Source organism: Rattus norvegicus, chromosome 1 (genome assembly GCF_036323735.1).
Source record: "Rattus norvegicus strain BN/NHsdMcwi chromosome 1, GRCr8, whole genome shotgun sequence".
NCBI lineage: Eukaryota > Metazoa > Chordata > Mammalia > Rodentia > Muridae > Rattus > Rattus norvegicus.
The window spans coordinates 120947895-120960456 of record NC_086019.1 but is presented as its reverse complement, the minus strand read 5'-3'; the positions used below and the strand labels follow the sequence as shown (position 1 = coordinate 120960456).

The 12562-nt window shown below is 38.2% G+C and overlaps 1 long non-coding RNA gene across 1 annotated transcript in view; it reads left to right on the top strand.

Annotated features, from left to right (window-relative positions):
* The window catches only part of LOC134483413 (uncharacterized), a 723689-nt gene that overhangs the window by 556879 nt on the left and 154248 nt on the right, over positions 1-12562 (top strand). The gene's annotated exons all lie outside the window — the stretch shown is intronic.

Sequence of the window (12562 nt, the reverse complement as noted above, 5' to 3'; positions counted from 1 at the left end):
GAGGATTTAAGGATTCTCACATACATTTGTAAGGATTGAAACCTAACAAGCAGTTTTAAGAGATCACGTTTAAATTTTTCTTTTGGGTTCTGAGTACCTTACTCAGGATGATTTTTCTCACTCAGGATGACTTTTTTCTAGTTCTATCCACTTAAGTAAGAGTTCATTGATTTTTATTTCATGAAGTAAGTTACATTTCATTGTGTAAATGTACCATGTTTTCATTATTCATTCAATTGTTTATGGACACAGTTCTGAGGATATCTGGGTTAAAAAAGAAGGAAGACCAAGATGTGGATGCTTCTTCAATCCTACGTAGAAGAGAGAACAAAATTGTCACAGGAGATAGAGGAAGGGAGGGATCTGGAAGGAAGAAAGAAGTGTGAGGGAAAAAGATGGGACAAGATCAGTTATTGGAAGGGATATGAGAGAAATACAGATGGTCAGGAACCCGAATAGAAATAATTAGCATGGGGACTGCAGAACTGGGGATAGCTACTAAATATTCCCAGAAACCAGGGAAACAAGAGGCTCCCAGGACCAAACACGGATGACTTTATCAGAAATACCCCACAAAGGAGAGATAGAACCTGTAGAGACCACCTCCAGTAGATAGGCACAACCCCTAGTTGAGGGATGGTGCCACCCATGCCTTTCAACAATTTTAATCCAGAAATGTTCCTGACAAAAGGAAAGAGAGGGAAAAATGGAACAGAACCTGAAGGAAAGACAGCCATATCTAGGGATTTGTTTCATCCCCAGATACCAAAGCACAACACTACTGTAGATTTCAAGAAGCACTTGTTGAGAGAAGCCTGATATATCTGTTCCCTGAGCAGTTCTAGCAGCACCTAACCAAAACAGATGTAAATAGAGCCAATCACCATACTGAGCCTTGGAGACCCCAATGGAATAGCTAGGGGAAGGACTGAAGGAGCCAAAGTCGATTGCAACCCCATAGAAAGAAAAATGTGAATTAAAGAGATCCATCAAGACATGGACTGACCCTGGACTCTGACCCCCTAGGTAGCAATGAATATCCTAGTAAGAGCACCAGTGGAAGGGGAAGCCCTGGGTCCTGCTAAGACTGAACGCCCAGTGAACTAGACTATGGGGGGAGGGCGGCAATGGGGGGAGGGTTGGGAGGGGAACACCCATAAGGAAGGGGAGGGGGGAGGGGTTTGTTTGCCCGGAAACCGGGAAAGGGAATAACACTTGAAATGTATATAAGAAATACTCAAGTTAATAAAAAAAAAGAACATTCAGCCCAAATGGTGGGTCCTGTTTGCCTCTGAATGAATGTATGTATGCCTCAGAATTACCCATGAGGATAGTTTATTCTCCCAAGTATTTTTTCCATTGGCATACTGGACAAATAAGTCCCTTATCAAAGCAACCATTGAAGCCTCTTTATACAATGATTACACTAAAAAGACTTCAACTTCTAACACAGTATTAAACTATTAAAAAAAAGTACTGTCCATATTACAAGAACAGGACCCCCATTGAAAAAATCAGGGAAAGGGCTGAAAGAGCTTGAAGTGGCTTGAGTCCCCATAGGAACAACAATGTCAACCAACCAGAGCTTCCAGGGACTAAGCCATTACGCAAAGACTATATATGGACTGACCCTCGTCTCCAACTGCATAGGTAGCCTAGTAAGGCACCAGTGGAAGGGGAAGCCCTTGATCCTGCCAAAGCGGGACCCCAATGAATGGGTTTCTAGTGGGAGGGCAGTAATGGGAGGAGGTTTGGGAGGGGAACACCCATATAGACTGGGAGTGGGAGGTGTTAGGGTGATGTTGGACTGGAAAGCAGGAAAGGGAATAAAATTTAAAATGTAAATAAGAATTACCCAATTTAATAAAGATGGGGAAAAAGATTAAAAAATTATATGTACAACTTGCCTTTCCACGTAAAAGATATTTTGTTCTGCAATTTTCTATTAAACTTTGGTAGGTATTTTTTTCTAGAATAAAAGTAATCCTGTTCCTAAGGTATTTACTTCCTCCCTTAAAAACGTATATATCTTAAACCACATTTCTGAATTTTTGCTGCCTAGTACTAATGATTTTCACTTCTTGTATGTTAATTTCAGGGTTCGTAATATATTTTTTGTTTAATTTTACTAATGCTTTAGTCACTTTCTGGCCTTGGATTTCATACTTACTACACAATCATTATTTTTTGAGATAAAAGGATCAATTTCTCCCCAAAGAAATGGAACTAGATGCCATATATATGTAAAGACATAGGTAAAACATAGGTTTCCCATTGCCTGGCAAATCACCACGTCCCAGTGTGGAACTTCTTTCATTGACTTCATATATGAACTGAACTCCCTTAAACTATTTAGAACTCCTTTAAAATATTTTGCTTGCAAAATCAGAGTGGGTATTTAAGGAAATAAATATTGTCCACTAATAATAGATAATAGGTTTGAGATCAGAAGTCCTCCACCTTCTGCCCATGCCTGAAGTTCTAACAAATTATCCTTTGCATTCAACAAATTTTCACCAAGAATTCTTGAAATTATTTTTGGCAAGACTTAGAGCACAATCAAATTCAAAAATTCAAAGGGTCTCAATAGCAACCTTTAAAGTAATACTTTTAAATTTTTAGAAAACCAATGAGGATGAAATAAGTATTACAAATATACTCATGAGTTTTTCTGAATCTCACAAGCTCATAGATATTCTTTGAAATTTAATTTTTATTTAGCTACAGGACTGCTTTTTGAAGTAGTCCTCTTACATTTTCAACCTTAGTTCTCTCACAGTTTCATTTTCCTCAGAGAAATGATTCTCCATACTATAAACCTGCTTCCAAAATCACCCATATACCACAAGTGGATGATAAAGCATTGTTTATAAAATTCAAATTTGGAGCACTTAGTTGCTAAGACTGCTCTGTAGTAAAAAAGTAACTCATAGATTAAACTGGAATTTATATAAAACCTAAGGTCATAATCTTCATATTTTAGACTTTTTAAAAAGAAACTGCAGCACAACAAATTTATCAATTCCAATATTACCTTTTTTCTATATTATTTTATGCATTTCCACCTTTCGACCTCCCTTTTTTCAAAGAACATCCACAAATGGTGAAGGGAAAAATCATAAAATTTACATAGTATATTGGTGTAGGCAATTTGGAATCATGATGCATTACTAGCATTGCCTTTACTGTTATCCTGTCCCCATTTCAACTCACAAAAGCAATAATGTCTATCATGATGGAACCTTCATCTGAATGCACTGTTTTAATTATTTAATGATCACGAATACATGGAAAGCACCATCCGCATGGGTTTATGGAATCTATCAACTATTTTGCATATATCATTATTATTATGCCACTTATTTTTACTCAGAAAATTCTACATGTGCTAACTCTGAAAATTGCATATATTAACTTATAAAATATAAACAAGAATCATTGCCTTCCTATTTAAGAAATAAATTATGGGGCTGGGGATTTAGCTCAGTGGTAGAGTGCTTGCCTAGGAAGCACAAGGCCCTGGGTTCGGTCCCCAGCTCTGAAAAAAAGACCAAAAAAAAAAAAAAAAAAGAAAGAAAGAAATTATGCCTACTCATTTATACTTGTGTATGTGTGGTTTTCTAGTCTCTGAATATTTTTCATGGGTATACTTATTTATTGGTATGGTTATGAGTTATGGGTTGATTTAAATCAGTAAGACTTAGCACGGTAATAGTAGTCGATGTGCAAGTAGTATGAATGCACTGTTTAGGTGTAGGATCCTACTACGGAAAACTGTGCCAATTTTGGAATTCATTGTGGGACTTAAATCCAACTAAAAATGTTGGTTATTCTCATGATAGACAATTCATCACTGTATTTTAAGTATTCATGTGCAGGGAGTATTTCCAAGCTTGACAAAGTAGTGACTTCATTTACCTTCAGTAGCCTGCTTCATATATTCTGGTACTGTGAAAACTATCCACAAGATACACAGTAGAATCAAGCTTATTGGGCAATGCTAGATAAATTTATCTCTGTTAATTGACTTAACCATGTGCTGACTTCAGCCATAGGGTCTTACTTTAAAATCCTGTATAGTAACCAAGAAGGTTTTTAATGGGATGGACTGTATGGGAAATCTCTGAAAAGTGAATTAAAAGTAGACAACCCAACCTGGCACTGGAACATGTACTTGTCTGGCTATAGTGTCCTGTCGAGAAAACATTGTCTTATTACTAGTTAACCTTATTTGTAAAATGTTTCTATGTATATTTGTGTAGTGAAGCCCCTCTTACAGAAGTTTGCTTCCATATGCCTTTTTCAAAACGACTTTAGGGATATTTTCCCTTCCTCACATTCATTCGTCAAATCTCAGCTTCTACTACCATCACCATTTATTCAGTGGTTTGTTCATGCTTGGCCCAGGGAATGGCACTGATAGGAGATGTAGCTATGTTGGAGTAAGTGTGTGACTGTGTGTGTGGCTTTAAATACCCACATCTTAGCTATCTGGAATCCAATCTTCTGCTTGATGCCATTATAATATAGGTGTAACTCTCAACCCTTGAAGGCCCATGTCTGCCTCGACACTGCCATGCTTCTACCTTAAAGATAATAGACTGAACCGCTGAACCTATAAGCCAGCCCCAATTCAATGTGATCTTTATTAATGCTGTCTTGTTCTTGGTTTCAGTTCACAGAAGTAAAAACCTTAGTAAGACACTAAGTCTGTCACTAGTTTCCCTTCATATTTACACCATTGTTTTGTAAAAACTCCCGTCTAATGAAATACAGACCTATGATATGGTGAGTTTCCTGACTTATATATTTATTACCACTAGAACATATGTATGTGAAAATCATTTTAACTTTTTAAAATTTAATTTTATATTTTATTTCTTCCCTTTACTTTCTGCTTGCTGTCCCCTCCCATGTCACCACCGCTCACTCTACCTTTCCCCTATTCTCCCCCTCCTCTTCTAGGCAGGTGAGGCCTGTCTAGGCATCCTATGACCCTGGCAATTTAGATAAAGCTGATTGCTGTTTAAGCCTGGCAATTTCAGTTTTCTTTCTAGAATACATATACATGCACGTGTAGTGAGCTGACCCTCCAAATTTTTCCTGTGACCTTTATATGTGGTCATGGCACAAACACACACACACACACACACACACACACACACACACACACCACACACACACGCACACACACAGAGAGAGAGAGAGAGACAGAGAGACAGAGAGACAGAGACAGAGGCAGAGACAGAGAGAAAGAGAGACAGAGAGACAGAGAAAGAGAGAATATATCTCTTTGTATCTTACACTGAAGTCAATGTGTAGTTGTCAGCAGTAGTCAAACATTTAAGAAAGCTGACTTTAGTTCTATACTGTCTATAATACTCATAACTCTACAAGCCTTTCTTCCACAATGAATCCTGAACCCTGGGAGAGAAACATGATATAGACATTTTACTTAGTGACTGGAATTGAGCATTCTCTTACTCCATGCATCTTGAACAGCAATTGATCTTTATGTTAGGCATGATGTTCTAGCAGAAGAATCTTCTCTCAAGAAGGTTGAAAAATACAGTAAGCTACGGGCCTAAGGATAAGTCATTAGGACTTAGATTAATACTATGTTCTTTTATCAGAGTAATAACATTTGCTTTCCCTTCAGGCCTATATTATGTTTGGCTACAGGTTTTTGATTCAAATAACAGGACAATTTATACATTTCAATTTGGGGAACAAGTCTTAAATCCAACAAGAATGTAGGCTGGATATTTTCATGTCACTCATACCACTATTGCATCAGTAGCTAATTTTTCCAGGCCTGTTAATGTAACAAGTTGATGGATTCACAGCTATATATACTGCAGTATAAATTGTTTCTGAAAAAGATACAAAACTAGATGGGCAGGGAAGGATTTCATCTGGAAAAATAAAAGGAAAACCTGAACAACCCAAGCTAAGAAATTCACAGACACTATACACACACACACAGACACACACAAATATAATGCGGAAATTCATGCATGAAGTTTTGCTGATGCCATATTTTTATTATATCCATAATAATAAAATATAGATAAGTAGGTAGATATGTAGGTAAGTAGGTAGGTAGAATGATGACAGATAGATAGATAGATAGATAGATAGATAGATAGATAGATAGATAGACAGATCTTGGTGAATTGGAATCTATCAACATTATTCAGTTAATTACTGAAGATCAATATCTCAAAGTGCCACTCCACATTTATTCATTATCCTTTACACTTTTCCCTGTCCCACATACAGTAATAGTTGCGTGCATGTGACTTTATAATGTTATGCCTTCAGGAATACAGTTATATGCATGTTCAGAATTATCATCTCACTAAATAGGATATGCACAAAGTCATAGCATTTCTACCTAACCTATATTAAATAATCAAAGCCTCTGATTCCAGAAACATAATATTCAAAGAAATATTTTAAACTGCATTCATATGCATATATTCATAAAGGATATGCTGTTTGTTAACACAGTAACCATAGGATGCCTCTAAATTTTATTTATCTCCATATTCCTTCCACTACTCACGTCTTCACTAATTATCACTACTTGTTCCCTCCCTTTTCAAGACCCATACCATGCATATCGATCTATTCTACTTCCCTTTCCAAAGGAGACCTATTACTCATAGTCCCAAACTCTAAACACAATTTCTCTGCTTCTGTAGATTGTACATTGGTTTATTGACTTAACAGCTAATGTCCTCATAAAAGCAAATAGATAATATATTTGTCTTGGTGGTCTGAAAAACTTCATTCAGTATGATGTTTTCTAGTTCCATTCATTTACCTTTGAATTTCAATTCTTTTAGGGACTGATTTTTTCAAGTAAGAAAATATAGACGGCCAATCCAATTCTTCAAAGAGTTAGACAGAACAATTTGCAAATTCATCCTGAATAACAAAAAACCCAGGATAGCTAAAGCTATCCTCAACAATAAAATGACTTCAGGGGGAATCACTATCCCTGAACTCAAGCAGTATTACAGAGCAATAGTGATAAAAACTGCATCGTATTGGTACAGGGACAGACAGATAGACCAATGGAATAGAATTGAAGACCCAGAAATGAACCCACACACCTATGGTCACTTGATTTTTGACAAAGGAGCCAAAACCATCCAATGGAAAAAAGATAGCATTTTCAGCAAATGGTGCTGGTTCAACTGGAGGGCAACATATAGAAGAATGCAGATCGATCCATCCTTATCACACTGTACAAAGCTTAAGTCCAAGTGGATCAAGGACCTCCACATCAAACCAGACACACTCAAACTAATAGAAGAAAAACTAGGGAAGCATCTGGAACACATGGGCACTGGAAAAAATATCCTGAACAAAACACCAATGGCTTATGCTCTAAGATCAAGAATCGACAAATGGGATCTCATAAAACTGCAAAGCTTCTGTAAGGCAAAGGACACTGTGGTTAGGACAAAACGGCAATCAACAGATTGGGAAAAGATCTTTACCAATCCTACAACAGATAGAGGCCTTATATCCAAAATATACAAAGAACTCAAGAAGTTAGACCGCAGGGAAACAAATAACCCTATTAAAAATGGGGTTCAGAGCTAAACAAAGAATTCACAGCTGAGGAATGCCAAATGGCTGAGAAACACCTAAAGAAATGTTCAACATCTTTAGTCATAAGGGAAATGCAAATCAAAACAACCCTGAGATTTCATCAACACCAGTGAGAATGGCTAAGATCAAAAACTCAGGTGACAGCAAATGGTGGCGAGGATGTGGAGAAAGAGGAACACTCCTCCATTGTTGGTGGGATTGCAGAATGGTAAAACCATTCTGGAAATCAGTCTGGAGGTTCCTCAGAAAATTGGACATTGAGCTGCCTGAAGATCCAGCTATACCTCTCTTGGGCATATACCCAAAAGATGCCTCAACATATAAAAGAGACACGTGCTCCACTATGTTCATCGCAGCCTTATTTATAATAGCCAGAAACTGGAAAGAACCCAGATGCCCTTAAACAGAGGAATGGATACAGAAAATGTGGTACATCTACACAATGGAATATTACTCAGCTATCAAAAACAACGACTTTATGAAATTCGTAGGCAAATGGTTGGAACTGGAAAATATCATCCTGAGTGAGCTAACCCAATCACAGAAAGACATACATGGTATGCACTCATTGATAAGTGGCTATTAGCCCAAATGCTTGAATTACCCTAGATCCCTAGAACAAACGAAACTCAAGACGGATGATCAAAATGTGAATGCTTCACTCCTTCTTTAAATGAGGAAAAAGAATACCCTTGGCAGGGAAGAGAGAGGCAAAGATTAAAACAGAGACTTAAGGAACACCCATTCAGAGCCTGCCCCACATGTGGCCCATAAGTATACAGCCACCCAATTAGACAAGATGGATGAAGCAAAGAAGTGCAGACCGACAGGAGCCGAATGTCGATCGCTCCTGAGAGACACAGCCAGAATACAGCAAATACAGAGGTGAATGCCAGCAGCAAACCAGTGAACTGAGAATAGGACCCCCGTTGAAGGAATCAGAGAAAGAACTGGAAGAGCTTGAAGGGGCTCGAGACTCCATATGTACAACAATGCCAAGCAACCAGAGCTTCCAGGGACTAAGCCCCTACCCAAAGACTATACATGGACTGACCCTGTACTCTGACCTCATAGGTAGCAATGAATATCCTAGTAAGAGCACCAGTGGAATGGGAAGCCCTGGGTCCTGCTAAGACTGAACCCCCATTGAACTAGACTATGGGGGGAGCACGGCAATGGGGGAAGGGTTGGGAGGGGAACACCCATAAGGAAGGGGAGGGGGGGATGTTTGCCCGGAAACCGGGAAAGGGAATAACACTTGAAATGTATATAAGAAATACTCAAGTTAATTAAAAAAATTAAAAAAAATAAAAAAAATAAAATATAGACGAAAGGTACCATGCTGTAACCTGTAATTCCACACTGAGAGAGATGAACTGGGACTACTCGTCTGAGTACACTTTGGATTAAACTAGTGAGAGGGAACCCTAGGCTGCAGTTTGGGAGGATGCCTCACAAATCACCAAAAGAAGTGAGTTTAAATGACATAAATAAACAAATAACTACTTTATCTGAGACATAATTAGAGTAAAATATTTTTCAGTAACTTTATATTTCATGCTCGAAAAAAAGGACAGTACAAATCAAATCAAATGATATTCATTCTTTTCTAAACCATTGAGAAATAGGGGCGTTGCTCAGTCTAGGAAGTATGCCCAGGATATGGCAGTTCCTGGGTTGAAACGTCACTGTTTCAGTGAAAGAAATAATTTGATTCACCAGTGAGTTGAAAGAGTATGTAAAATGAACTCCAATTAAAACAGAGTTCTATCCAGGAAGGCATCAGAGTAGAAATAGAGGATTGACTTGCACAAGTTTTCTTCTGACCAATAGAAATTTATGCTCTGAAGACTTGCTTAATTAAATGTTAATACATGAAGATGAAATAATATCAATCTATATCAGTTTTTGAATTAATAATTTTTGAAAATTGATTTTTTCAGACAATATATTCCGCCTCATTATTTCATCCTCCCTGATTCTTTCAATCTGGAAAATGACCTATTTCCTCTTGTTCTCACCCCACCCCTTAGAAAACATGAAAAGAAAAAACTAACCTGACTAAAACAGAACAAACGACCAATCGAATCAAAAACCATAAAACACAAGAAGCACATAGACACACAGAGATGCATACTTACAGAGAAAGTCGAAGAAAATATTAAATTGGGAGTCAAAATATATGAGAAATTACAAGCATGGTCAAAAATATTATATATTATGAATAAAAACATTCAAAATTACCATTGATTTATGTAAGGTAGAATGAAGTACCTGCTTGATTGTAGGTTCTATTCCCATGAAACTGTACTGGACCAAAGCACTTTTGATATTAGAAATTATGACACAATGAGAGATCATCTTAGTGAGAAGCTTCTTAGATCATATTGAGATCCAGATATTAGTGGTTGGACACCAAATAATTTGACCTGCAAAACCTGTGCATATCCTTTGCATGGCTTCCTGATTTATATAAGTATATATGTATATCAGTCCTGTTGTGTCTGGACATTATTGATCACTTGCTTGCATTCCTCCCAGTGCCTTACAATATTTCTACCATGACTTCCAAAAATCTTTCCTGAGCCATGAAGGAAGAGATTAGCTGGTAATGACTTATTTATGAGAGTTTGATCCAAGATGTTTCACTTTGTATATTGTGCAGATATAGTTCTCTGTAATTGGCCCCATCTATTATATATGCTAGCTTTTGTGATGACAATAGAGCAATATACTGATATATGGGCATAACAGAATGTTATTAGGAATCATTTTGTATCTACATTTGCATAGCAGACAATAATACCTGCTTTAAACCTTAAACCCCAGTATTTTGTCATGAGAACAATGGAAGAAATGTGTTCTATCTCACTCTGTATGTCTCAAATCCAGTCATATAGTGGTTGCTTATTCCCTTGAAGGTTCCACGGTTGCAGCATTGTATCCTGTAGGCAGCTGAGTGTGGTAGGTCAAATAGTATAGAGGTGGGTTGGCGTTTAATTTTCCCCACAATAACCCTGCCAAACACATTTCTGTACCAGCAACACTATTCAAAAGGTAAATGTTTTAGTGAGGCACCTGTTTGTCTTCTCTATGTTCAAAAGAAATGTAGGTGTTGTCTTCGACAATAGAGCCATCACCAGCCGTATGCAGCAATCAGTACCTTAGGCAATAGCTTGAAGTGATTGGAGTATTACAATGAGGACACATTGGCCAAAAAATATAGTAAATGTAGCCAATACATGGGGTCGGAGATTTCATTCGGTGGGAAGAGATGTCTAGTTCTATCATTCTCTCCCATTTTTTAATATCCTTTATTTGTTATTTATGTTATATATTAACACATGGGCACTGGCAAAAATTTCCTGAACAAAACACCAATGGCTTACGCTCTAAGATCAAGAATCGACAAATGGGATCTCATAAAACTAAAAAGCTTCTGTAAGGCAAAGGACACGGTGGTTAGGACAAAACGGCAACCAACAGATTGGGAAAAGATCTTTACCAATCCTACAACAGATGGAGGCCTTATATCCAAAATATACAAAGAACTCAAGAAGTTAGACCGCAGGGAAACAAATAACCCTATTAAAAAATGGGGTTCAGAGCTAAACAAAGAATTCACAGCTGAGGAATGCCGAATGGCTGAGAAACACCTAAAGAAATGTTCAACATCTTTAGTCATAAGGGAAATGCAAATCAAAACAACCCTGAGATTTCACCTCACACCAGTGAGAATGGCTAAGATCAAAAACTCAGGGGACAACAGATGCTGGCGAGGATGTGGAGGAAGAGGAACACTCCTCCATTGTTGGTGGGATTGCAAACTGGTACAACCATTCTGGAAATCAGTCTGGAGAATCCTCAGAAAATTGGACATTGAACTGCCTGAGGATCCAGCTATACCTCTCTTGGGCATATACCCAAAAGATGCCCCAACATATAAAGAAGACACGTGCTCCACTATGTTCATTGCAGCCTTATTTATAATAGCCAGAAGCTGGAAAGAACCCAATGCCCTTCAACAGAGGAATGGATACAGAAAATGTGGTACATCTACACAATGGAATATTACTCAGCTATCAAAAACAACGACTTTATGAAATTCGTAGGCAAATGGTTGGAACTGGAAAACATCATCCTGAGTGAGCTAACCCAATCACAGAAAGACATACATGGTATGCACTCATGATAAGTGGCTATTAGCCCAAATGCTTGAATTACCCTAGATGCCTAGAGCAAATGAAACTCAAGACGGATGATCAAAATGTGAATGCTTCACTCCTTCTTTAAAAGGGGAACAAGAATACCCTTGGCAGGGAAGAGAGAGGCAAAGATTAAAACAGAGACTGAAGGAACACCCATTCAGAGTCTGCCCCACATGTGGCCCATATATATATAGCCACCCAATTAGACAAGATGGATGAAGCAAAGAAGTGCAGACCGACAGGAGCCGGATGTAGATTGCTCCTAAGAGACACAGCCAGAATACAGCAAATACAGAGGCGAATGCCAGCAGCAAACCACTGAACTGAGAATAGGACCCCCGTTGAAGGAATCAGATAAAGAACTGGAAGAGCTTGAAGGGGCTCGAGACTCCATATGTACAACAATGCCAAGCAACCAGAGCTTCCAGGGACTAAGCCCCTACCCAAAGACTATACATGGACTGACCCTGGACTATGACCTCATAGGTAGCAATCCATATCCTAGTAAGAGCACCAGTGGAAGGGGAAGCCCTGGGTCCTGCTAAGACTGAACCCCCAGTGAACTAGGATCCAGCTATACCTCTCTTGGGCATATACCCAAAAGATGCCCCAACATATAAAAAAGACACGTGCTCCACTATGTTCATTGCAGCCTTATTTATAATAGCCAGAAGCTGGAAAGAACCCAGATGCCCTTCAACAGAGGATTGGATACAGAAAATGTGGTA